Genomic DNA, 6,289 nt, shown 5'->3' on the forward strand with positions numbered 1-6,289 from the left:
CGCCCGCACCGGCCCTGCGCACCGCGCCTGCGTGCGCCCCGCCGCCCGCGTTCGTGTAACGTCCCCGTTCCTGCCGTGCCATTGTTCCAAGTCGCCATCGTCCGCGGGGTTTGCTCGCCCAACTCCGCACGGAGCCAGAGGAGGGAAAAAATCTGGGCAGTGCGTCGGGCGAGCCGCCCAAGGCCCCGCCGTGCGCGCCTCCCCGCAGCGCCCTGCTGGCGCGCGTGCAGCCTCAGGGCTGGCCGCTTTGCTGCTGCGTTTGTGCCTTTCTTCGGCTGATTCCTTCGCACCCCTCTCCTGCTGCCTTTTGGAATGCGCCTGTTTACTCAGTGTCGTGCTATATACGTTGGAAGTATTTCATTTTCTTCGTGATTTTTAGAGGGCTCACAGCTAAAAGTCTGCCTTGGGTCTGACGGGACACTGGATTTGGTCTTTCCACCAATGCTGGAACTGTTAAGACCGGCCACTCTCAGTGATGGACCAAGTGCATCTTGTATAGTGAGATGAACATGAGCCTTTTGGGGGCCCTGGGTGGAATGTTAGGGCTTAGATCTAAAATGTTGCCCCAAAGCCTCCTGTTCTGAGCTGGGACCTTTGGAAGGTGATGGCGTCGTGGATGCCCGTACTCATCCGTGGACTCACCCGCTGAAGGGGTAGCCGGGTGTGCGGTTAGGAGGGAGAACCTGCTTGGAGGTGGTGGCTGGGGACAGGACGCGGGGCGAGGTAGTCTCGTCCCTCGTTCCTCGTTTCAGTCTCTGCTTCCTGGCTCCACACAGCGAGCAAACATCCCTGCGAAGCCCTTCCGCCACACCCTTCTGCCTCAGAACAACCAACCGGACCGACCCTCTGCCAACCATGAGCCTAAATAAAGCTGTCCTCCCGGAGGCTGTGCGTGTCGGGTGCCTGCCACGGGAAGTGCTAATACTGCACACCTGGTCCAATCTCCATTTTAGTAACAAAAAATAAATCAAGAATATGTAATTTGCTGGGTAGTCTTTGCCTTTGGTCATTCGGTGTCTGATTTCTATCGGAAGTATCTTTGGATGTTCCAGGTAAGCTTTTCTATATCTGCTGACGTGCATAAGCTCTGCTCGGCAAGAGCGCTGTCACCTTCTCTTGATAACAGTAGCCATCCTGCCGCTCACAAGGGAATTCTCCGCGGACGGTCTCTATTCCACAGGCAAACGCAGGGTTCAAACAGCCTGTCCCCCACTTCTGAAAAGACTGCACTTTCCAGTGAGTCAATCCAGGTCATTGGGTCGCATTGACGGTTTTGTTTGCGTCAGCGAATTAGCGTCTGCTTTTAGCCCTACCAATTGATCTGAATTTCATTGTAGTCAACATTTTCTACAGAAAATGTTGTCAGAAGCATCAAGAGAGAAACCAGCCTCAAAAGTCATGCAGCATCATTTTTACCACATCGTAGTGATAAAAACCAAGCACAGCACCCCAGACACAGCGGCTAGGCACGGGCATAATCACCAGGAGGTGGGATGGCGCTTCAGGGGCAGTACTCACAAAGCGGCTAGCGCATCGCTCCGGGCCAAATGCGCATTCAAATGTGCAGTTGATTGTACTGTTCTCGTGCTTGGAGTCAAATGGCCTGAGGCGTTTGTTCAGCTGCTGGCCAGCCTGGCCACGGCCCCATCCCCGTCTGTGACCTGCATATTTGCATCGAGTGTAATAAACATGGCCTGTTTATTTCTGCTTACAAATCTCCTGACTCAGTTGCTTCTTATCAAAGCCTTTTCTGCTGCAAAACGGAAAGAATAGATGAGGGAAATATATATATTTAAAAATCATTTATGCAAGTGGAAGGGGGCCAGGAGATACAGGGAGAGGGAGGAGAAGTAAAAAGAGTTAAGAAGTGTTATGGGGCAACCCACTCGGGCCCCCTTCTGTCCCTCTCTTGGACGGAAGTTTCTTTCCCTCAATAAATATATTCTGCTCTTAACCTCCGTTGTTCCTAAAATTCATTCTTCGATTTTAGAGAACACGAACTCGCCCCAGATATTGTTCAGGTTGGGAGCTTTTATTTTCCTGTATCAGCATCAGGCCAGTGTACATTAATACTGTTGATGCTTTTCAGCTCTTGTGGAATCGCTTGATCAACAGGGAGGTCACCAGCGGTGTCCTGTGTATATCCACACTGGAAAGTGCCTCTTGATAGGGCACACGTGACCGGAAGCTGTAAGCACCAATAGCAAGACCCCCAGTAAGTATATCCTGTAGGCGGGTGCGATCACGGCTCTTAGCTTGTTAGCCCATCCTGTAAATGCCACCCTTCCAGCTGCACATCTCCCTGGGGTCCTGAGGCTGAGTGCCTCTGTGTACTGTGCTGTCGCTTGGTTGCACGTCTGGCACAGGAGGGTGAAGCGGTGGCTGCGGCTGCGGCAGTGGCGGCAGAGCAGCTACAGGAGGGGCCGGGCAGGTCGCGACTGGCGGGGTGGGGAGGAGGTGACCGTAAAGGAGGGCGAGACAGCAGCTGGGCAGCGGCGCAGGAAGAAGAGACCTGCAGCGCTTCTGAAGTCCTGAGCAGAATTTTTGCCTGGGGCTGAACCGTGCAGAGCCTCCCCGTTTCCCTCAAACCTGGGACACCACCCTCCTGTTCTTGCACCTTGGCTGGGCTCCCCCGCTCCCTCAAAAGCTGGTGGGGTTTATTTTTAAAAAGTTAGTATGTGCTTTACAGTAAACAAAACCACAAGAAGCAAAGAACAAAGTCATTTGCAGTCATAAGCAGTTTGGCTGTGTCCTGGGTTCTGAATGGAAAGGGCAGAGCGTGCCATTTTGTGGGGCAGGGTGTTAGGGTTAGGGTTGGGGTTAGTGTGTCTTGCTTTTCTATACATGAATAGTCACCAGCTCAGAATCTAAATCTGCAAGAGTATTTTCGGTAATCAAGAATACACCACACTAGCTCAATCTGTTAGAAAAAAAATTGTAATCCTGCCTTTCTTGGGCACAAAAATTTCACTGAAGACAAAAAAGTGGCAACAAGCCCCCAGATAGAAGTATTGGCAGAGTTACAGTTGAAATACTGCATCCTCTGGAAGAAAAAAAAAAGCTGATGTTCTTGAAAGAACCAATAAAACAAATGTCCAGGGGCCAGGCATGGTAGTATACGCCTATAATTCCCGGCACTCAGGAGGCTGAGGCAGGAGGATTGCTTAGAGTTCAAGACCAGCCTGGGCTACAAAGTGACTTCAAGGCCAGCCTGAACTGCATAGAGAGATCCTGTCTCAAAAAGACCAAAACAGGCCAGGGACATAGCTCAGCAGGCACAAGCGCCTGCCTGGCAAGTACAAGGTCCTGAGTTCAATTCCCAGTAACCCCCCCCCCCCAAAAAGACCAAAACAACAACAGTAAAAAAACAAAAAAACAAAATGGACTCCCAGATAGCCTTACTAAGGCAGGCTGAAAGAAAACGAGAAAGACCTCCTCTCCCAAAGGAGAGAAAATATTAGGTAATGAAAAAGTAGATTTTAAAATCCTCACAGCAGCTTTCTGACTGTGGTCATAACAGTGGAGTATGTGCACAAGCCATGAGCTTAGCATTCACAACACAGACAAAAATTTACAATATTTTGGAATAAATAGTCAGCAGATGTACAGGGTTTCTAGTAAGAGCCTTGTAACTTCATATTGGAGAACATAAAACAAAATCTGAAAAAATGGAAAGGGATAAAAACATTAACCTCCCCTAAATAACAAATACAATGAAATCTGAATGAGAACCTGAAAAATCCCATTGGATTGGACAAAATAATTTTATATTACAAGTGTTATAAAAAAACTAATATTTATTTATTCCTTTGGAACGAGTACAATATTTTTATATGGTTGAAGTTCCGAAATAATAACCAAGGAGCAGGGAGTGACAAGGCCCTCTTGCAGCTCTCCCTGGGCCACTCAGGAGTCTTCTGCATAGGTCAGCAGTCTCTCCCGTGTACGTTCAGAGATGTTTGAGTCACACCTTTTCCATAGTGGTAGCATAATGCACACATTGTTCTGCTCTTGCTTTGTCTTAACATTATAACTTTGAGATGTACCCAAAGAGCTTGCTTCTACTTCTTTTTGGTGTCCACACCATATTGTATTTTACGGATAGGCCACGTTATTATACTGTTTGTTTACCATTCCCTCTGTAACTGATTACTCAGTCTTCTATTATTATAAATAACGTTCCATGAAAAAAAAAAAAAGGAGTGTTATGTCCAGGTGCTGAGTCCTGTGATGAATGTAATCATCATGCACTTCAAACAGGTACTGATAAAAATGAAGAGTTTTAGAAATCATTCATGGCTACACAAAGGTTCTTAAAATAATAGCAATACAAGGTCAGAAAGGGGATACGATAAAGCTAAGCTTAGATAGTAGCAGTGTAAGGCTAGAACTTGGTACTGTGTAAACATTCAGATCTAAATCATGCTGGTGATTCTTTAGCTTCCAGCCTGAGTGGCTAGTTGCACCCTTTGCAGAGGGTGAAGGGATTGCAGACTGCTGCATATCTGCGTGACAGCCACGTGTCACCCACCTGACTAGCTCACCTCACTAAGGAAAGGAGGGCTGTTAATAAGAAAACGAGGGAGGTCCTGTTGCAAGTAAATTAATGTACGGAAAAAATTGACCTCTGTCTGGAAGGATGCTTTAGGACATTAATACTGTACTATATTTTATAAATGCTGTATTTTTTAAAAGAATTGTAGGAAAGTTACATCACAATACCTGTTTCTAAAATGTTTTGACTGTCCCTTGAATAACTACTGTCCCTTCTATAGAAGTCAATACGTTTCTAGATTGCAAAACAGAGCCATCATAAATTGGTGGTAAAAAAATTCTCCCCAGTGAAATATGTGACAAGAAATGCTCCAAAACCTTTAACAGACTATCTCCCAGAGGCAGTCTTCTTCATTATGCAACATTTATCAGTTTGTGACTCCATTACCTGTTGCTGCAGAGCGAGCCATCTCAAAATTTAGCTGCTTGCAAAAATATGAATTTAATATTTTTCACAATCCTGAGCATTTGCTGAGTGCCAGATTTTCTGTAAAGGACCAGGGTGTGGCCCTCAGCCCGTGGCACCCCTGGGAGGTGGTAGAACCTTAAAAAGATGGGGCACATAGGAGGGAGTAAGTCGTTGGGGGCCATGCCCTCAAAGGGGACTGTGAGACCGGACTAGTTACCTCCTCCGTCCTCCCCACCTTTCCTGGGCCGTGAGCTGAGCAGCTTTATTCCTTCACATGCACTGCAGTGATCTGCTGCCTCACCACAGACCCAGAGCCACAGAGCTAATAACCATGGACTGGAACCGCTGGAACTGTGAGCCGAAATAAACCTTTGCTGTTGGTTTACTACAGGCATTTGTGCTAGTAACGGAAGGCTGACCAATACAGTCTCTGTTGCATACTCTTCTTTACTATTTCATTTTTTATAAACTGTTAAAACCTCAGAGCTATTCTTAGCTCAAAGGACTTACCAAAATAGACCATGCCTAGCAGATTATAGTTTGTCAAACCCTGAGCCGGACAGTCAGCTGAGCTGAAGGTCCCGGGTGGTTCATTCACGCATCTGCTGTCTACTCCGTATGTAGCTGCTCATCCTCCAGCAGGCTACTTTGCCAGTCTGTGGACCACACCAGGACAGCGGACGGGAAACTGTAACGCTTCTTAACCATGGCCACGGAAGCCACACAACATCATATATGCCTCCTTCTTGCTCAAAGCAAATCACCAGGTCACTCCAGATTCAAGAGACAGGGAATAGACGGCCTCTCCATGGGTGAAGCTGCAGATATTATGGCCACAGTGGCTCATCTAAGGGGCAAGTTTTTGTTGTGTGCTCTACCAAATTAGATTTATTTTTGTTTACTAATATAGACATTGAGGATTGAACCTAGTGCTTTGCAGTACTAGGCCAGTGCTCTGCCCTTAAGCTATATCCCCAGATTTTTCAAAATTTCATTTTGATACAGTCTTACTAAATTGCTCAGGTAGCTTTGAACTTGCAAACTTCTTGCCTCAGCCACTTGAGGGACTGGGAGTACAGGCCTGTGCCACCACCCCTTGCTTCAAGAAAAATTTGGACCTGACGCTGAACTCGGTATTAGATTGATCCTCAAATCCTGATTTAAATACCTTCAAATTGAGTGATGATACTCCAAATTTATGGTCTCTGACAGCAGTTATTGTTCTTTCTCTGCTTTCTCTGGGCTGCCTCTGCTATTTAGCCCTGGGTGAGTGTTCCCTCACTCCCATGGGTACTTGCTTGCCTGTGTCTCTGTCCCGAGATTGTG

This window comes from Chinchilla lanigera, unplaced genomic scaffold (genome assembly GCF_000276665.1).
Source record: "Chinchilla lanigera isolate Chin_1 unplaced genomic scaffold, ChiLan1.0 scaffold00047, whole genome shotgun sequence".
Taxonomy (NCBI): domain Eukaryota; kingdom Metazoa; phylum Chordata; class Mammalia; order Rodentia; family Chinchillidae; genus Chinchilla; species Chinchilla lanigera.